Raw genomic sequence first — 22,930 nt, 5'->3', positions numbered from 1 at the left:
TGCGAGTACCATTCGGTCCCTGTAGTTCAGGTTGCTCCTCCAAAATGCAGTACGTATAAATTGTGGAAATTTCCTTGCGGGCACTATTAGGTCCTGCAGTTCTATCCAGAGGTTCCACATACGTGCAGTAGTCATTCCTACTAATGGTTCTGGTTACATTGACGTAGCTTGTTCTTTGTGTTTTCCAGGTAGGTGGCAGCACGCTGCAGTACTATCAGGAAGAACGAGATAACACAAAAATGGCTGGTGCAATAGTTATGCGCATGCCAGCTTGTGGTGGTTGCAGTTTATGTGAATTACAAAATAGTTTAAATAACATAGTATGCGGCAGTCCTCGTCAGTTACCGAGGAGGCACGAAGAGCAGTCTTTTACGGTAAACAATCACGCTAGACCTGCTACTACTGCATACAACTCTCAAACAGTTGAAGAGCGTTCGCCGTGAAAAAAAACAAACAAGGAGTACGATCACAAAGGTGAATACACGTATGTTCTTTTTTATATTTGTATTACTAGGAAAGTGAATGACACTCGCTTTGTTACCCCATTTTTAAGTTCCTAGATCGTCAATGAATAATCCCTGCTCTTCGTGTCTCCTCGGTAACTGACGAGGACTGCCGTATACTATTATCTATATTTTATCTATTCTCCTCATTATTGTACTATTTTTATATCTTATTTTCATTATATTTTATTTCATTTTATTTTCATTTTATTACTCACACATTATTCTCTTTATAGGTATTCGAAATCGTAAATTACGTACCATTAATTATCTGCCCAAATTAATATCTGCCAATCGTTTATATGTGACTGAAGATGTTGCTGCATAGCTCTACATAAATAACATACCAGATAAATATAGTAATCTTTGAAGTGTTAGAACCGATGAGAACATATATAGCCAAACAATTAATGCTTTTATAAACAAATCAACTTCATTATATGAATGTAATATTATTATAATGAGTTATCAGAGTAGCTTATGTAAAATCAGTTTAAATGTTTATTCAATAAAACCAGCAATTTTGAATTGTTTCCATAATCGTTACTTACTTAAATTTTTATGAAGAAGGATGGGGCCGCGGTGGCTCTCTGGTAGAGCGTTCACCTCTGGTGCTAGGGGTCTCGGGTTCAAACCCTGCTCCCGCCAAGTGAACTTTGTGCTGGACAAAGACCGTGTGCGTGGGTTTTCTCGGGGTTCTCCCGTTTCCTCCCACTTTCTTCATTCCACCATTCCATTCATTACTCATTATCACCGTCTCCTTTAGCCTAACCGGCATAACCGTGGGACGTAAAACTCAAAATTTCATTTCATTTTTATGAAGAAGGCATTTTGTTAGGTGGAACATGAACTTTCGGGAAGATTAGCTTCCCGAGCAGATATCTTTTAGCTCGAAGCCATGCTCATTATGTTTTCCGCTTTATAACAAACAATAAATTAATTTTACAGTAGTTGTAATGTTACCTTTTGCACTTTTTCCTTGCAGAAATTAATATGGCTTATGATTTTTACAAATCTATAAGGAAGTAAATAAAATTCTTCAAAACTACCTTAACTTGCGTATCAATTTTCTTTTCGCGTTCAGCTATTTCTTCAGTTTTTTAAAAGACAGATAATCAATGATTTATAATACATTTTTCTTCTATTAATTTCTGTTTTAATCTCCGGTGCTACAGGCCACAAAACTCATCGGCCGTATCTTCTACATATATAACACTAATAGTCCGGCAGTCAGCCCATGATACCGTGCATGTGCGTCCGCATAAAATATTTTTGCATTTTCATGTCCTTTACATCCTCCTAAAAAATATTATGAAGGGTGTCGCTCTTATGCCCTTGGTCATTTTGCATAATACCCATTAACCCCTTCGAATCCAATGACGTTAAGCAATTTTTAGGAGTTTTTTTTTCAAGTATCTACTGCTTTAACACAATTCATCAGAATTTTATGGTTCATATATCATTCTCTTTAAAATAATGCAGTCTTTCAAATGCTATAGAGATCATACTCTTACAACGTACGAGAAAAGGGAAATTTAGAAAAAAATCGGAAAATTACTCTGAAAAATTCCCTTTTTCGACGTTGGGGCACTAGGTGAAAACACAGTACCCCAATATACATTGAAATATTGGTAATGTTCATGCCTATTATTATTTTGATATCTTATATAATGACGTCGTTATAAAATGTTTATCGATTATCTGTGCAAGTATAAAAAAACAGGTTTCACCGGTGCATAGGTTAGGTTTTGATGCAACCTACAGGCTTTGGTACAAGTAAGCAGATAATGTTTGATACTAATTGTCTGTAGTACTTCAATAGCCTGGATATAGTCTGTAGTACTTCGGGACGTTGTCTTGTCGTCATTGGGTTCGAAAGGGTTACTATAGAAACTAAGTGCTGCTATTACTGATAAATCAAATCTAGTGCATACACCTCAAAGTTATTAACCTACCGGAAACTTGGCGTTGTGTAACACTCAAGGTTTTTTTTTATCGATTACAAGTTGCTTTAAACATCTTAAAAGTATATTATATAAAATATAGTTTCTGTAAAAAAAAGTATCCTTGGCTTCCTGAAAGCATTGAACGAATTATGTGGTCTTTAGCACTGACCTGAACACTCGTGTATGAAACTAAACAACACTTTCATTTTCACAGTCGCTGCGAGCAAAAAGAGTCTACAAGTCATGAATAAAATATTCGGTATTCTCTTCGTTTACGTCTGTATTTGCAGCGGCGATTGTTTTATTTATTTTTTCGTTATTACACCGTGCTTTGTCATGACGGAGATAAAACACAGTACATGACAGTTTAGCTGCATTGCAACGATAATAAGCTGTTAAGAATGGTTTATCAGATGAACAACGACAATGAATCATATCAAACACTTCTGGAGATGCCAATGCAGTATTTGATAGCAGTAGTACAAGAACAAGAGATTTCGACGCATCTTCACGTTTCCAACCACACAAAGGAGATCAAACTTCTGAGGCTAAAATTCGCACCTTGACATCCATATGACAGTTTGAATGTGTGCTCTACGCACATTTAACTCGAACACTCCCGCTGAAGACGACTTTTCAAATCGGGAGATGACGTAGCCTTTCGCCTTGGTATCTTTGCCATCCACGCATCGACTAGTACATCAGATATATTTTCTCTTCTTTTGTTTTCGTAGAAACGAACATGAAATACTAAGTTTCTTTTACAACATCGCCGATATTTGCATGAAATTTTGCAAGTAGCTTGAGTTTGTTGCCGCAGTGCACTTCCTTTTCGATGCCAAAACACTGGGCAACCGTGTCCTACCCTGAGAGAGCATGTGCATCTGGAAGATCTGGAAGAAATGCGTTATCTTTTTCTACGCTTGCACCAACGTCGATAAGGGTCCTGATAGTCCCACTGTTTCTATAGTTAACACTCGCGACAGTTTAAGCGTGAGAAGGAAGTACATGAGAAGTATAAAAACATCGGTATTGTCGCACGTAACTTTGATACTCTTCACTCCCTTTTGGGCAATCCTTACTACTTGCTTCACTATGATCACACCTGCTTCGTCGTATGTTGTCCGCAAATCAGTTCTGTGTGCTATCTCTTTGGAGTGGGGTCCTTTCCAGTTATGACCAATTTATAGTCCAAATTTCTGATATGAACATCAGTTAGAAGTTGCTGGATAATTAACTCTGTCAGTTGTATCTTGTTTTCAGTGACAGTAAGTACATTTTCCGGGATGAAAGTGATGTTTTCACACTCGATTTTTGCCTCCTGCTACCAAACTGGCCAGCTCGGGCCAATCGTGTGCCACTCTTAATGCTGTATTTGCTGTATCTGTCGAATACCAAATACACATTAGAGAACCTTGTCTTCTGAAACACGTATTCACATACCTTACTGGAATAGCCATGACCAGTTCCATTGTTCGGACAGTCTACTACCCACAGTATAGCACTTCCATCAATCACTGTATCTTCTGGTCTGAAGATTACTCTTGCAGATGCATCAACTTTTAGCTGATTCATCATGAGTGATTTCGCCTTTGTTATTCTCATCTCCCGGTAGTTATCAAACATGGCAATTGGTACCGGGGCAAGTTCATGTTTGAGGACAGGTTGAAAATTGTTGTCTCTTGGCCCTTGTAATCCAGGAACACGAGAGCAGATCAACGTGGCATCACATACATCTGTAATTCCAACGCATATGGACTTCGTGTTAATAGTCATCGTTATAAATTTCTTTGGTATGGAGAAACCTGCCTGCCAAGAAACTGAATATTAAACCATTTGATCCATTCCAATATTCAACGCATTATGAATATTCATTTTTTCTGACGCGATTCTGCCAGTGACTACGTTGGTAAGAGATTGGGAATGGTCCTTCGTGTCAAACGGATCAATACACGTTTCTAGCGTACTCCTGAGTTTCTCTCTGTCAATTATATCTGCTCGAATCCTCGCTGGTTTCTCTTCTTTGTGAGCAGTGACTTCATCCCTCTGACTGTCGTTGGTCAAGTCGGATAGATCTTGGAAAATACGGATAAAAATGGGCATGCTGTATGCCCACGTCTTCATACTTTCTGGTTTCATTGTCAGTCCGATGATTCCACGGGATCCTTTACCGCATCTCGTAAATGTCGTTTCGATATACATGTCAGACCAAATGCCGTTCCACAGCCCTTCCTTGTGGTGCATGACGTGCTCCCCTTCCATGAATTTCTTTAGTACATCATCATGATATTTTTGCATTGACTACAAATAATACAAACCGTACCCTGTACAATTGTGATGACCAGCAGAAAAGAAATACGGCAGCATTTGCTTTACTGCCCACATGTGTAGTGGCCATTCACTTTCACGTTCAGCTCTCACAAACACCATCATAAAAAAAAAAAAAACAGACTTTACTAAATTGTCCACACCATAGTTTGGATGTAGAGCTGCTTGATGTTTTTTTTTTTTAATATAAGCTCTTCCTTTGAATTTACCGCAAGAAAAATAGGTCTCTAAACTTCAACAACCAATTGAAGAGCTCTGAAATTCTATGGAAACATATTACAAGATAGCGTTTTTGGAACACTTCCAAATGCTGATTTCAAAATATCTTCTAGACCATTTCATATCAGACATCCAACGCAACCAATAAAGATCATTTGTCTGTGCATTCCCCCAAGTTTTGGAATGAAAGTTGAAAACCGTTTGGGGTAAAACCAGCTGATGTGCACAGCAAACTTGTACAGTTGCTGGTCGTTTGTGAATATACTGTCACATTTTGTCCGCACATATTGGTAAGTCGTATGTCCTCAACCATTGCTGTGAACATGGTGTCGAGGTCTGCAGGATCCATGTCTATTAAGGTGGTGTATATGGCCCTTGTGGCTGTTAGAGAATCTTGTCCTTGCTGGCGGCACAATTATGTATTAAATCTAGCAAATTTTAGGGTATCGTGCTCAGTTACTATCCGTTTTATAAATTGGAAATCAAAGTCTCTACATCTAGATAAGGGCGTGCCCTAAAATGATTGTCTATAGAAATACTTTTTTTCTTACTGGCAAATTAATGTCTTCTCGTCCAACGCATACTGTATTTCCTATGTTAATATAATTTCTCTTTGAATTTTCTGTATATACATAAATTTTCAATTATTAAATATGGACTCAACAACAATGGTAAACTGCTCAAAGTATTCTTTGACCATTAAAATATAGGTGTAGACACCTGTATTTCTATGATAGAACAAGATCTTGGAGAGAGATTAATGAAACTAGAAATTCCGTTAATGGCGGCAGCCATTTCATATTAACGTGTTTTATACAAATTGCCCAAGGGTGTCAGGGCGACACTCTTCCTAATATTACTTGGTAGGGTTAAAAGATCATGAAAACGAAAATATTTTATGCGGACGTGAGTGCACGGTACGCTCAAAATCAGGGGTTTGACGGCCGGAATATAAATACAATTAAAATTCTTAACTGAACTCTTCAGAAATGAAAAACAAAATATAATTATAAAAACACGAATTACAATATATGCAATGCACGGTTTAGATTGAGAATACTGGGGCTCCTTGTTTACATATTGACTACTAAAACTTACCTCAGTTATATTACAATGATATAATAATCGTAAATCCGAATCAACTGTGGCCACAGAACGAAAACGCACACGAGTTACACCCCCTTTTATTATGTAAAGCAAACTGTCGACGCGACGGGCGCACTTCAATATTGTCTTGCAAATAGGTTAGATTAGCGCTCTATTTCGATTATTTTTGTTAGTTTGTAAGATTAGTGAAAAAGCAAGAAATGAAGGACGAAATCTATTGCACCTTAATTTAAAAAGACGGCCGCAGTGGCCAAAAACCAAATTGATCAGAATAAGCCATAACAATGTGTTTAAAGTTGGAAAACAAACACATTAACCGACACTGGGAGGAAGCAGACATCTATTTGATTGTAGGCTTATCATGGTTGCCATCTTGAAGTCGGACATCTTTATTTCGCTAGACTTGTTAAAATAGGACGTAAATATATCGAATTGAGTTAGAATTTTACGAGAAATACAATGGTGAAGTCTTGTTTCCATACGTTTAAGTAGAGTCATATAGCAGGGTAGTAAAAGGAAGCCGCTCTAACGGTACTGGTTGCTGAGTTGTTAACGTTGTCATCTTAGTTACTACAAGAGAAGAAAGTAGGTCTTGATTTGTAAAAGGTGTGAGTGTTTTCTGGCGCCCTCTGGCGGGAAAGAGTATTTTTTCCCAGCATTTTCAGATTTCCTTTCAAAGGAGTAATACGACAGCATTTGATCTGACGTATTAACACCTATTTTGTAAATGTTGTAATCAACTTCAGCACATGGCTTTACCTTTTGATGCTGTCCTCTTGTGGTGGGCTGCTGTATCATCTGATGGTTATGAGCAGTACTAATGATATAAACATCCCGTACATCTCACCACTTTATAGCAAGAAGATGATCCCGCTGCATTACAATTGTTTCTACATTCTTCAGTTTTTTGGCAAATGGTGCACGCGGCATTTCTTTTATATTGGGCATCACAGTACCCACTACCATGGTATTACAAGCCCACAAATGATCAAAGAGTGTTGGACTGCTAAAGCACCTGTCCATATGTAATATGTACCGCAGATTTTTTACATTCACGCAAAGTCTGTCAACCACCCTCAATGCAGAATTACCTTGCGCATCTCCAGCCTGTGCCCCAGAATACACCTCCAGATTGCAAACACACCCACTTCTCGCCTCACACAGTTCAAATATTTTGATGCTGTATTTGTGAAGTTTCCCTTTCATATAAACCCTGAAGAAACACGGCCCCTAAACCCACATATTGCCTCATCTATTGTCAAAGTTTGCTCTGGCGTATACACATCCCGACATTTTTCGCTAATATGTTTCAGTAATGGTCGGATTTTACGAAGGGGGTCATAATTTGGTTGATCCTTACCTACTTGCGTTTCATCATCGTTTACATGCAACATAGCCAAAATTTCAAAATATCGGTTCCTTGATATGCCAATTGCTGTTTGATACGCACTGTGTAAAATGGGTTCTGTATTCCAGTAGTCTCTCAAGGCTGGCTTCCGTATAAGACATATGAATGTTCATTGCAAAAAATATCTATTTCCTTTAAGGTAACTGGTTTCCATTTTGCAAATATTGACTTTGGCTTCAAGGGATCCTCTGTTTTTTTTTTTTTGGTAATTTGCTGTTGTGCATATCTGTTTGTCTCATCTGCTATGAAGGAAAATATGTCGTCACTAAAAAAAATTGAAAAAATTCAAAAGGTGAACTCTCCGCCGAAATAATATTTTCCTTTACACCAGGTCTTCCGCAAGAAACTGGTTTCTGTTTATGCAGGATTGCATCACTCCATTCACCACTAACAACCCTTGAAACACGCTGCTGCTGTCTCGGTCGGTTTGCATCACACCCGCACCTCTCATCCTCACTATCCTCACTGGAGCTGGAATTCAAAGTGTGAGATATCCCCTCCCCCAACTATCATTATCTGTGTCGTATGCATCAGAATCAGAATCATACAATTCTGCAATTTCTTCTTTCCTCAGCCTTTCCTGTCGCACACATTCACCGCTCCCCCTTATGCCAGTACTTGTGGATGGAAGATCCATTTCTACGATAAGAAAGAACAGGCGTTTATAAGGCACAAACTCAGACCCGGTTATGTTAGGAAATGTGACTACGACAACACAAATTCATCGTAAATTCTGCTTGGCAATAGACCTTGAACTCTAAGAAGCTCAAGCTACAAACCTGCGATAAACAACATCCGTTGCCTCACCGCCTCGCTGCTTGAGCAATACACAGCGCTTGCGTGTGGAGCGATTGTGCGATAGTAATAACAAATGCTTTATTTCTATCCCTACGATGAATAAAAGGCATTCTTAGACTAGGGTTGCCAGTAGATTATTAACAAAACACCCAGAATTACTTTCGCTAATGAAACAGCGTACATAATTAATTTTTTATTTGGTATTTTAAATTTTAAATGGCCGTGTTGTTCCCGAACGACGCTCGGATTTAACGTAAGTTTACAGCATGCCATTCTGGAACTACAATCGGATTGAAAGTGTTAAGGCCCGGTAAGAGCGGAACACGTTAAACTTCCGCAGCGCCAACACTGGGAACTATAATGTTCCTTTCAGCCCTATTAAGTTCGATTCTGCTCTTGCTGAGTCGTCTAATACTGCTCCAGGCTTTGATAGCCTATCCTACGAAATGTTGCGCAACCTCTCCCGCCATACCCAGCTTGCTTTATTGCAACTGTATAATCACATTTGTGGGTAGAAAAGGTTTTCCCCCTGCTTCGCGTGAGGCTCTGGTTCTTCTTATTTTAAAGCCAGGGAAAGTCGCAACTAGCCCCACGAGCTACAGACATATTGCTCTTACGAGTTGTTTGAACGCATGGCTAAGAAGCACCTGGTCTGATATTTGGAATCTTATTCATTTTTGAACACGTTTCGAAGTCGATTTCGTAGTTTCCGATCCACTACTGACAATCTCGCTTATTTTGAGGGTCAAATTCAAGACGCTTCTTTAAACAGAGAACATCTTGTAGCTATATTTTTTGAATTAGAGAAGGCGTATGGGAACACATGGCGTTTCGGTATCTTACAACAATTATCTGACTGGAGTCTTCGTGGGCATGTTGCACAATTTATTACGAATCTTCTTCACGAGCGACATTTTAGACTACGTTTAGGATCTAGTCTCTCAGAGCGCTTTGTTCAAGAAACTGGTGTTCCAGAATGTAGAGTCCTTAGTGTCACGTTGTTTGCTGTCGCCGTCAACAGTGTTGTTTCGAAGATACAGGCTCCTGTGTCTGGTTTGCTTTATGTTGACGATCTTGTCATTTTTTGTCGCTCCCGCCACCTTCAGGGCATTACTCGACAGCTTCAACTTACTCTCTATCGTCTTGTTCGCTGGTCGAATGAGACTGGATTTCGCTTTTCCACCGGGAAATCCCAATGAATTCACTTCTGCCGGTAGCGTACTTGCATTGTTGACCAGGACTTGTATCTTCATGGCACCCGTTTGTTCTTCGTTGATACTGTCCGTTTCTTTGATTTGATCTTTGACCGTCGCTTGTCGTGGGCACCACATATTCGCAATCTTAAGTACTCTTATCTTCGAGTTCTTAATCTCCTTCGTGTCGTTTCCCACCGCACATGGGGTGCTGATCGTACTGTTCTGCTTCGTTTGTACTGTAGTGTAATTCGGTCCAGGTTAGACTATGGCTGTATTGCCTATGCATCTGGTCGTGAGTCTCTGTTGCGAAAACTTGATACAGTGTATCACCTGGGTATTCGGATTGCTACTGGCGCTTACCGTGCTTGTCCCGTTGCCAGCCTCTGTGTTGAAGCTAATGAACCTTCCTTAGCGTATCGTCGCAGGAGACCGCACATGTGCGCTATATTTCTGACCACCCTTGCAGACCATGTCTCCGTGGTGGTAGGATTTACGAGCGCTATGCTGCACTTCCTCGGTCGACACGTCCATGGCATCGGGGCGTATAAGAGTTTCCTCGCTGACGATTTCGTGTTCCCCCCTCTTTCGTTGGTTCACTTTTGTGCTGTTCCCCCTTGGCTGCTTTGTCTCCCTCGTCATGATTTATTTGTACATTTGAAGCTGGCTACTAGTTTGCAGCATATTCTTGTTATTCTTGTGAGATACCATCAATTGCACCCACAGGGTTATGTCGTCGTTGTCTGCTTGGTGGCGGGTCATGTCGGCATCCGGGAAATGAACGTGCTGACAGCTGCCAAGAACGCCGATTTGGTCGGGGTTGCACTGGAGCATAGCCTTTCTTGCTCTGATCTTCAGAACTATTTCTATACCGTGATGCGCTCTCAATAGCAAGCGGATTGGGACCAGGCACTAGAAAATAAATTACACGCAATTAATCCGCTTCTATGAGATCGGCATACATCTTCTTGTTCTCGTCGTCCAGATGAAGTGCTCCTGGCGCATCTACGTATCGGACACTGTCATCTGACGCATGGTTATTTGTTGCGTGGATTAGACCGTCAGTATTGTGAGTAGTGTATAGTCTCCCTTCTTGTTGAATGTCTTGAATCCTCGGATCTCAGAGAACATTACGGACTGCCTTGTCTACTTACCCGTGCTTTGGGGGGGGCGGTGATCGTGATGTAGTTAGCCGGGTACTTCAGTTCGTATGTGATATTGGGGTTGCTCACGTTATCTGAGCTGTTTTAGTCTGTCGTGATTTTTTTATCGCTGCTAAATTTTTATATTTTCTCTTATATTTTATGTTCTTTCTGTATATTGTTACTGTTATATACGCATTTTACGCTATTTATTCTTTTATCTTCCACTTGTGATTTTATTTCGTTTCTTTTCATTTATCAGCACTTTCGTTCATTTGAACTATATTCGTTTTAGTATGTTCTTCTTTTAATCTTTGCAGTCCTGAGCAACGTTGTTCATCGTGACGAGGACATATAGCCTTGTTGCTGACGTCCCCATTAATCCCACCTACTCACTGATTCACTTCCTTGGGTAAGAAAATAAACAGAAAATGATTTGCTTGACTTCAGATTTCTTGCCCATTTGTGAAAAATAAGAAGGAAATTTACTTGGATTTTGTTACAACATATTCTGGGAATGGCACATCTTCTTCGTTTCGTTTTCTCCTCCTCCTGCATTTTCCAACGTACAGAAAAAAATGTGACCTTCATTTTCTTGGGAACCGTTTCCCTTGGACTGCTTTGAGGATTTCTATCTTGCTGTAAAATAAAAAGAGAAGGCCTATGTCCTTAACTATTTATGGGAAAACAACTCCGTAGCAACAAGAGTAAAAGGTGATGAATATACACACAGGGTGTATCAAAAAGATTCATCCACTTTGGCAAGTCTGTATTACTGAAACTAATAAACATATACAAATAGTTTTTGTTTTGCATAATAGTGAAACTCAAAAAGTTTTTATTGCACCTGTTCATAGGTGTTCAATGTGCCCCCCGTGAGATGGACGGCATATGTCCATGCGGTATTGAAATTCGTCCCTAACTGCAGCTAGCATGTCTTAAGTTACAGCTTCCACAGCTGCCGTTATGCGATGTCGCAGTTCATTCAATGTGCTTGGTAACGGAGGCACATAAACGGAGTCTTTTATAAACCCTCACAAGAAATAATCACATACAGTAAGGTCAGGTGACCTTGGGGGCCAGTAATGTAACGCTGCATCATTTGGTCCAGTGCGACCTATCCATTGTTGTAGAATCGTTCGATTTAATAATCCCCGCACTTTCCCATGCCAATGTGGCGGTGCCTCATCCTGTTGGTAGATGAAATCATTCGAATCAGTCTCCAACTGTGAGAAAAGATAGTACTCAAGTATATCAAGGTAGGTTATCCACGTCACAGTGTTCTCGGCAAAGAAAAATGGACCGTACACCTTTTTTTTTGTTCGGGAAACTGCACAAAACACATTAAATTTTGGCGAGTCCCTCTCATGTTGTACAACTTCATGTGGGTGTTCCGTTCCCCATATTCGCACATTATGGCGGTTCACATTTTCATTCAAATGGCATGTTGCCTCGTCACTAAACACTAAGCGTTGAACAAAACTGTTGTCCTCTGCAATCTTGCCAAGAATGAAATTATAATGCTCCATACATCGTTCTTTGTCACCTTCACAAAGAGCTTGCAGTAGCTGAATTCTGTATGGTTTCATGTGTAAATGACGACGCAACACACGCCAGACGGACATCGAGGGCATGTTGAGCTGTCGACCTGGACGACGAACGGATTTATGCGGACTGCTTGTAAAACATTGACGGACGCGCTCCACGTCTGTGTCGGACACTCGAGGATGTCCCGGTGATTTTCCCTTACACAAAGATTCTGTTGTTCGGAATGGTTCATACCATGGTCTAATGCTCTGTGCATTAGAAGGATCCACACCATACTTAGTACGAAAGTCACGCTGAACAGTTATCACTGACTGGCACTCTGCAAAACGTAGTACACAAAACCCTCTCTGTTGTCTAGATGCCATTTTAACCAGAACCGTAGTGGGCGTTCACTCAAGCATACTGCTGCTACCTAGCGGAAACCATGTACACTAGAGATGTTTCTCTTTCCAACAGTATGTTGTTCACTCACATCTCTGAAAAGACAGAATATATATTATTGTTTAAATCCGGATGATTCTTTTTGATACACGCTGTATATAAAAACATTTACACTCTACAGTTAGTTAGAGGTGCTCTCTAACTTTTAAGCTTACAAATGTAGAATGTTGCATTTGATTTACATTTTGGATTTACGTTATGAAAATTGAACAACATTTTGCCATTCATAGCTGGCGTAAAATGACAATAATTAGTGAATGTGATACAGTTAACCTTTCAATGCTTCGAGGCTAGTACGCACTTGACTCATTCTAAGATAGGTGCAGGAAAGAATTACAAATTACAAAATAAGAAAGTTCACTGCTCTCATTACGTGAAATGTCTTTTCTAACACTGCCGCAAAGCAACATTTTAACGCATTTTACAGGCTTTGTACCAGGTATAACTTTTTTCACAACACTTGCCTAAAAGTGAGTTACTCACATATAGGCGCGTGTTGGGAAAATGGTGACTCAAAGCCTTTAAAATAAGTTGAAATTTTGTTTGTGGTAGTGTAAAAAAGGGTTATGCAATTTATAAACTGTTAAAACTATTTTCATGAAAATCATGTTTACCAAATAAATTCTCACCTACAATAATAAATATTTTCCTGTGCTGAGAACATTTCATAGAGTACATTTTACTTTCTCAAATCACCTAATTATTTAACAAAGTTAGATCTGATTATTCTTAAAGAATGCAAAAAAATAACAAAACATTTAAAAATCTGATTGTTCAAAAATCAAATTAGTTTACGGTTAAAATCCTTAGTCATAGCTACTTGTGCATGTGCTTAAAAATCAAAATACTAAATATATCAGCACCTTATAGTAGCTTAAAAAAACTCTAACCGACTTCAAAACGCACTAAGAAGCAGAAAATAATAACAAAAAGCACTAAAACTAGGTAATAATATTATTACCTATAAAAAATTGATGTCTGCGCGAAGCCAAACAAATTAATTTTTATATAAAATTATAGTTTAAATCATAATATTTTGAATCTTTTTTGGTTATGAACAGACTTCAAACTTTGTTATAGGTAATACTAATATTATTTCCTGCTTTTTAATACTTTTTGTTATTATTTTCTGCTTCTTAGTGCTGTTTGTAATTATTTGCTGGCTTTTAGTGCTTTTTGAAGTCTGTTTTTTTGTTAAAAAGTTATTTTCTGCTTTTTGAAATCGGTTAAGATTTTTTGTGAAAAGTTATTTTCTGCTTTGTAGTACTTTCTAAAAGTCGGTGATATTTCCCTTAAGTAATTGAGGGGAGGGTCCTGGCGCTGACTTTGAGGACCGCAGACAAAATACACTCTTATAACCCCTTCTACTCCACCCCCAAAATGTTAACATTTTTACTGTGATTAAATCGGATAAATTCATGACATTTAAGCATACAAGGAGAACTCACCTTCCCTACGCTTTCCATCTCGTGGTCCCAATTTGACCGCCAACCCCTTCAACCATTTCTTCACAATCTCATGAACCTCACTTTGAGTTACAAGCTGGTTTGGTAGAGATGACCTTACGGCATCTGAAAAAGGTTGAAGCATATGAGACATGGCATTGCGAGAGTTGCTGAAATGCTTTCTATTTCTTTTCAGTCCACTACGTTTCGAAAGTACCTCGCTTCCTTGTTCACGTGCTGCTTTCTCTCTCGGAACAAAAAATTCAATTTCAACTCTTCATATCCTGCTGAAAATTCACATAACAAAAAAAATCATGGAACAACATAAAACACAATTAAAATCTTCACAATGGCTACGTTGTAGAAATAAAAGGTGAAATACACGGGAACGCCATAGAAGTTGTTAAATAATGTGCTCTCATTGTATTTCCAGTGTTTTATGTTATTGCATGCATATTTAGTGTATTTTTAGGTGGATTTTATTCAACATATTAACATCTGAAATTGAACTTAGGTTAGTCTTCTGAGAGAGAAATCATCACGTTAGCAAGAAAGTGATTACGACACGTAGTGTATTCAAAATAAATAAAAAGCAGGTTACTGACATTCAGAATGAATGTAAATTTCCAAGAGAAATACATGCTTTTTCAATGGTATAAACTTAGTAAATGACATTTATTTTTATACCCATTGATCCTTTTTAAACTAAAAGGAAAAGTTCTTAATAGATAAAACAGAAAGAAAAGAGAAAACATCTAAAAATGGAGAATAAGAATTGTATACTACATGGACAAAACAATTTGATGAAGAATGAAGAAAAATTAAGAAGTAGTGGAGTCTCCCTTTCAAAAGAAAAAAATGAAATGAAATCTGACTTAAAAAGAACTATCGACGATCACGGCCATTTTCAAGCAAAGAAATAGTGTCTATTTTTCGCAGGGAGGCAAGCATTCACATTTGTGATTTTTTTGCTTTTCCCTAATTACCTCAAACCAGTGTTTCTCAAAGTGTGGGTTACGACCCATTGATGGGTCGCGGGCCGTTTTTTTCGTGGGTAGCTTCTCCTTTTAATTATGAAAATTTTCTTTTGATGCAGAAACATATATTGTAAAGCAAGTATTCAGAAAATGAAAATTGGAAGCGTTTGTTAATTAGGTGAAGAGTAAGTGGTTACTCAGAGCCTTGCCCTGTTGTAGTCATTAGAGATGCAGGGTTAGGAGGAAAGGGAATGGATAAGTCAAAATTTCTCGCAGAGTATAGCACTGCGTATTACCTCTGTTTTACCTTTCTATGAGAAAAACAAACTAGAAATATGAATTACAGAATATAATTGGTTTGAAATAAACCACAATTACGTAGAACGACAATGTGTATTTCAATAAAAGTAGGTGGGTCACAGAATACATTTTAATATTTAATATGGGTTGCGGTAACAACAAGTTTGAGAACCACTGGCTGAAACATTTCTTGCAAATAAGTGAAGACCGAATTGGGATCTTTTTCTTTTTCTTTACGAAAAGTTCTTATATTGCGTGCTCAATATCCTTAAAAGGTAATTAAGGTGGTTTCTTATAAATTATCAATGACGTACATGGCTAATTACTCACCAAGTCATTGTGTGCTGATTCCTCCTGAATAAGCTGATCTAGTTCCTTCAACTCTTTAAAGTATGGAGAGGCAAGTCAGGGAAAGTAGCTGGAAGGCATTTTCCTTGTACTTTTCTTTCTTGCATTAACAGAAGGTTGTAGCATTTGTCAATGACTGCGAATAGCGATTAGCTGCCTTTTAATTTCTTTGATGTCTTCTGGTGTATTTTCATCTTGAGATTCAGCAACTGGTCGGCATTCACTCGCAGTGCTTGTTTGTGTACTGGTTGAAGATGAACTTTGGCTTCGTGGACTACAATCAAATTCAGATGACAGTGTTAGCTGAAGTGGTTCTATGCCTAATAATACTTGCAGGGCTTCTACCGATGTTGTGGCCATTGCACCGGACATGCTAATTAAAATAGATCTTTGGGCACTATCAATTTTCCTTCTTATCGTAACATTCTCGTGTATTCTATGACCCCAAGCACTGGAGCCATAAGAAACTATTGACTGGAGGATTACTTTGTAATATGTATGCCAATGCTTAGGAGGTAGCATATAGTATTTTGTCATGACCAAGAATATCTTATTCGCAATTCCTATTTTTTCTTTTCGCTTAGTAAGGTGATAGTCAAAGTTAAAATTTTCGTCCAGCCAGACTCCTAAGTATTTAAAAACTTCTTCCCTACCAATTTCATTACCGTTTATCTGTATAATTGGGTTTCTTTCCACCTTGCCCTTTGCCAGGATATATTTGGTTTTGTTTGTCGATAGCCCCAGTTTGGCTGATTTCGCCATGTTTGGAGTGTTTGCATCGCGACATTAGCTTTTTCCTCTAATTTCGATCTTGTGTTGGCATTTATGATTAAGGCTAAGTCATCTGCATAAGCCACAACACCGGAGATTTCTTCCTGAGTGTTCAATTGTTCTAAACCGGGGTGTAGTATAGTGTCCCACAAAAGTGGTCCCAAAACTGAACCTTGTGGGCATCCTTTAGTTATTACCTTGTTTAATGTAAAAGTATTACCATCATATCTGACATTGCTATTTGAACAGTAGTTCTTAATTATTTTAATATGCCTCTATTAACTAGTTCTGAGCACATTTTCGGCCACCATAGGTTGTCGAAGGCTCCAGATATATCTCCGAATATTATTACTGTATATTTTCCCCTAATATCATTGAGCGTTTCAATATGACTTAATAGTGAACTGATTGCTTCTGTCGTCCGTTTGTTTTTTCTAAATCCGTATTGTAACGTACAGTTGTCCAGGTTCCGTCGGTTAACATTTATTCTATTAGCTATTATTTTTTCAAAGAGTTTGCCCAAAACATTTAATAGGCAAATTGGGCGATATGATTTTGGCGTATTTAAGATACCTAAGTTATTCTTTTGGAGAATGACTAAATTTGCCAATTTCCATCTATCTTTGAATGTCCCTATTTCCATACATTTATTGAATAATTTTGTTAAATAGGGTGTCCAGAATTGGCTGTTGTTTTTGAAAATTTCCCCTTTTAATCCGTCCGATCCTGGAGCTTTATTATTTTAATGTTTCTTAAGATTGTCTCGACTTCCTCATTTGTAGTCAGTATCTCTTTGCAGGAAACTTCGTTATGATGGTTATAATCTTCGTATTTCCGTCATAACTCTTTGTTTCCTTGCTTTGTTGGGATTGTCGTCGGGAAGCAGGTTGGAATTAATAAAATCTACAGTTTCTTCAATATTCTTCGTGTATTCACCATTCTGCTTTTGCATAGTTGTAAGCATTAATGATGGCTTGACTTTATCCATTTTGATCTTATATGGCAATCCCCAGGGCCTATACTGAGCTTATCTTTAACAAAATCACTCCATGCCTTCTTTTTCCTATCTTGAAGCTTCTCTTTGTATTCAGCTTGGAGGCTCAGATATTCCTGAAGCCTGGTTGATCTTAGAAGGGGGTCTTGTGTTCTCTGGTATTGTCGATTTTTGCCCTGGTACGCCTTTTTAACATTTGCAATTCATTATTCCATAATATTGATATGTTTTCTTGCTTTTTAAACTTTTCCTATTGTTAAGTTTTCTGATAGCTTCTGTTATTGATTCCTCAACTTTGGTGACTAGCGTTTTTAATTATTCTTCGTTTTTACAGTCGATGTTAGGTAGTTTAATTATATTATTAAATCTTTCCCACGAGATTTTTTAAACATTATAGTGTAGCTTATTACCTTTGAGTGTATGTACCGTGTTTGATAACTGGCTTGCTGTAAAGCGTGTAATCTAGTGGTCACTAGATAATTCGTTTTCAATCACGCGCCAATCAGAAACCGCATTTGCGAAATTGTGAGTTACTAACGTTACATCTATGTTTCACTCATGTTCTTTTCTGTTACGATATGTGGGGGGAATATCTACTTAATTTATAACATGAAGATTTAATTCCTCAATTAAGTTTTCTAACAACCCGCCTCTATCATCCAGAACACCTGAGTGCCACGAGGGAAACTTGGTATTTGCATCAGCGCAGATAAGAATCTTTTTATTTGGATATGTATTGTAAATAATCGCCATTTCCTCTAGGAACCTATTATCTGGGAGGAAATATTGAAAATAAACGTTAATGAGGATAAAATCTAAATGTCCGTACCTAATTTGCAGACAGTTCGTGCAAATATTGCCAAAATGTGCTATTTTTAACACTTGTACTTCATTATTTAAAAACATGTAGAAGCTAAAGCGTTGTTTTTATTACTAAAAACTTATATAATTCGATTTGAGAAAGTGTTTGACATAGTCTCGTTGATGTATGACTCTTGGTTGCACAGTATGTCGACCTTCCAGGATTGACTCAGTTGGATGATCTCATCTATGACAACTTTGGATCGCATGGTATTAATTTCTAAAATATTTAACTTATTACCTATTGGGTTATCCATTTATATATGACAGGTTTTGACCCACGCATTAAACCAGTCGCTTTTGTGACTGTAAACCATACGACCGTATTGTCTAAAAAGTGTATATAAATTCTGTTAAGGTTCAAGTTAATATTCCTTCTGACATAAGCCATTTCTACCAGATCGAGCAGTTCTTTTGGATTTGTAGGTAAATTATTTATACTCAACTGCATTAAGTCCTCATCTTCAGAATATGGGAATACTATTTGATACCCGTGTTCTTTCAATTTCCTCACTATATGTCTTAGGGCCAGCCTAAGAGTGTCTGATTGTTCAAATCGTGCTAGCCTAAAAGTAAGTTCGAATGGGGTTTTATCTTTTAATTTTATCGTGTTCTGTGTGACGTCAGTCAAACCTGGCTTTTCTAAAAAAAAACTTCTCTGTATTCATTTATTATTTCAATAATCTGATCCATGAGAGGGGGATCTAATTTCACTTTACTAATCATGCTATCTATATCATCCGTTTCATCCTCATTCACAAGATATAATTCATTATCATTATCTCATGAATATATTCTCTCCTATCAAATAAACAGATTAGGGTTTCATTATCGTCTGTAGACCATCCATCCGATTTTGAATGAATCGAAATTCCGGCTTTCTTAAAATCTCTCCCCACCAGAATTGATTTAATCAATCCAGAAATCACGTGGAAGGTTTGAGGAACGGTATGGCCACAAAAATTAACATTAACTGTTATAAAGCCTTCGTTCTTGCCGAGCGTGACGCTAAAGTAATTTCTATGGATCCCCTTTTTAATTTTCCACCCGCTTCTACTCATTTTTTTTGCGATTTCCTGGCTTATGCAAGAAATAAAACTACCAATGTCTAGGTACCTTACGTCATTCAATAACAATACCGTGTATTTTACTAAAGATTCCTTTACAAATGTTTTTCTTGCGTTTTTCGCCTTCCCTGCTGAAGACGAGAAATATTCAAGTTGTTTGCAACTGTATTTCCATTGTCAATTTTCCCCTGTATACCTCGTTTTTCTACTCTAGGTCTGCTGTTTGCTGAACTCATCCCTCATTCAGGGTTACTGAACTGAGCACCTACTATTTTATTATTTTAAAAGTTCATTATTGGAGTTATAGTATTAATGTGATGGGTAGTTGTGTGCCCAAAATTCTTAGAGATTTTTGTCTATGTTGCGTTACTTACATAAGGAGTTAGGTTTCCCTACAGAAGAAATTTTGGACCATAGCAATACTGTATATTTTGAGCCTGCCGCGTGTTCTTCCCCAAAGTCCGCTAAGGTTACGCGTCAATATTTGTATAACTTACGTCGGCAGTTGCGTTTATCCGATACCTTCTCCGAGATTTCTGGGTCCTCTTCGATTTCTTTAAGTCCTAAAGTATCAGATATGGCATCTGCAGCGAATAATGCAGGAGGCGAAGGTCCCGTTCAATATATGAATTCTAGTATTAGACTTGAGTCATTTTATGCTCGTTTCTGCGAGCATGTGGATAAATTTTTGAGAAAATACGAAACTGTGGCCGAAGTCAACGGCTGGACAGGAGCCCGTAAGACGTTAATTTTAGGATCATTACTTAAAGGAGGTGCTGAAAATTGGCATTCAGCAATTGAGACAAAACCCGAATTCGCGCAGTGGACTTATGACCAGTTTAAAGAACGGATTCTCCAAACCTTTAAAGACCATGCGCTTCCTCACTTTACTGTTGCGCAGATAAGAGCTATAGAGCAAGGTACGGATGAAAGCGTGATGGATTACGTTTACTCAAAACAGGATCTTATTCTTAGATCAGATCCTACGGCCTCAGAAAAAGCACAAATTCAATACATTATCGAAGGTCTTCAACCTGAGTATTTTCGTGCTGTTATTAAAAAAGAATATGAAAATCTCGCTGCGCTCGTCGATGAGTTAATATTAGAGGAAAAAGCACGATTGCTGACAAAGAGGAAGGAATTGGATCAGTTCATTAAAAAGAATTCAGTCCTTTTGCAGTCTGCCTTGGTCAGCAACAAGCCGGCAGACAGCCTTCCTTATGTAACAGCTGCTGACGCAGCATATAGACAGGAAACAGCTGTCAGAGCTGCTGACTCGCCACGAGAGCAAACGCAGCAGAGTAATGACGTCAATGGCCGTTTGCTTGAATTACTTCAACAATGATCCAAGTTAACGTTGCAAGTATCTGTATTTTTTGATGGCAATAAAAACAAAAACAATGGCAATGGCTCATCACGCAATAGAAGAAATAATGGTAGACGAAATTTTCCACGTAATAACAGGCAACAAACGAATGATAATGGTGGCAATAGTTTTCATGTGCCCCAAAATGATTCTAACCGGTCCCAATCAAATACAGGGTCGCCCAAAATAGCGACTCCTCAAAAAAGGGACCTATTTGTTTTCGATGCAAAGGCCCTAATCATATCGCTAGATATTGCAGGGCGACTTTAAACCAACTGCTAGGGTAGCAAACAGGACCATTGCTACTCGTTCTCTCCGAATTACGGTCCCTCGTTTCACCCAGAACGAGTTGCCTCATATTAGTGTTATTATGGGAGGAGTCCAGACTAATTTTATGCTCGACAGTGGAAGCCAAATCAGTTGAATCGGTTCCAATTTAGTGCCGGAAAGTGCTAGGAAATATCGCATTATTACTCGTTTACGAGGTGTTACTGGCAAGTTTATACAGGTTTTTGAGTTGGCGATTCTCCAGTTAGATATTAATGAGAGACGTTTTCTCATGTTTTTCGAGTTATTTCACACTTTGACTATGGTCCCTTGTTTGGAGCTGATTTTTTTGAATACTCATAGAGCCTTAATTGATTATGATAGAAATACCTTTACTCTTTCTCATTTTGGTCGTTTACTGTCTCGTTCATTGCCGAGGCGAAATTTAGAGGTGCATTTGTCCAAAGTTCTTACAAGTAAAGTTGCTAGCTGTTCCACTCCTGTTTTTCGAGTTTTTGAAAATACTGTGTTGCCACCGCGGTCACATACTTTGGTCCGCCTTCGGAATTCGCTTGATATTACCGGGAAAATGTTGTTGTTGTCCCCGTCTCAGCAAATTGAAGAGTTATTGGGAATTTTTATCCCACGAGTTTTGGTAAATGGTGAGACATCAGTCGTTGATGTGACCAACCCCACCACCACCCCAGTGAAGTTACGCATAGGAACAGTTCTTGGTCTGGCAGGACTTTGAGGAGGTGCCTGTTGATTCAGATGAAGTTGAAGCAAACACCACGGAGGAGTACACCCCACCACCAGAGCAGTTAGCCGCATCACAGAAGATGTGTGATCCCACCCGAGTGGACGTCAATCAAGACCTAGCTTCGGAGGACAAGGAAAAATTCTACGATCTTATCCGCTCCTTCGCGGATGTCTTCTCTTGGTCGGACACAGACGTGGGCGTTGCTAGAGACTTTGGACATGAAATTAGGCTATCTGATGAGACTCCCGTCAACAAGGCTCCGTATTCTCTACCTTACCACCTTCGAGATGTCGTCAAAAAACAGTTGGATCTTCTACGTCAGAATGTCATTTCGGCAGAGACTTCCCCATGGAATCACCCTATTATTTTGGGCAGAGAACGCTCAGGATACTTCAGATTCGTATCGGACCTCAGATTTTTAAACCTCCAGTCAATGCCCTGCAACTATCCGACGCCACGGATGGAGGACATCTTAGGACGCATGGCGTGAAAGTTATTTTACACGAGTTCGGACATGAAGGCTGTTTTTTTTTAAAATTAAGTTTACTAAGAAGAGTAGGGAGTGCACAGGATTCTCAATTCCGGGCTTCGGATCCTATGTGTACAACTGCCTACCGATGGGGCATACCTCCAGTGCCGCAGCGTTGAATAGGTTGGTGAAATTAACGCTTGCTGGAGTTACTTCATCAAACATCATGTATTATGGGGACGACTTTTATGTAGTTTCCAGTAGTGTGGCTGAAATGCTGGACTTATGCAAGATACTGTCTGAACGACTTCGTTCCAGAGGTTCAAAGTTGTCCCCCGAGAAGACGAAAATCGCTCACCACTCTTTGGTCGTACTTGGCCACAAGCTTGGGAGTTTTGGGATGTCCGTTTCCGATAAGATGTTGGACACAATTAGAGATTACAAGAGGCAACGGACGAAGAAACAAGTGAAGAGTTTTCTTGGAGTTTGTCCTTTTCGCGGCATTATGTCAAGGGTTTTGCGATTATCGCGGATCCTCTTCAGAAGTTGATGAATAAGGATGTGGATTTTACCTGGGGGTAAATCCCAACAGGATTCCTTTGAAGCGCTGAAGAGCACCATCTTGGAAGCTCCCACCTTATTGGCTTATAAACCCGAACGTGATTTGCACAT

The sequence above is a fragment of the Thermobia domestica genome, chromosome 7 (genome assembly GCF_964235325.1).
Source record: "Thermobia domestica chromosome 7, izTheDome1.hap1.1, whole genome shotgun sequence".
Taxonomy (NCBI): Eukaryota; Metazoa; Arthropoda; class Insecta; order Zygentoma; family Lepismatidae; genus Thermobia; species Thermobia domestica.
The sequence above is the reverse complement of the archived record's forward strand: the minus strand, read 5'-3'. Positions refer to the sequence as shown.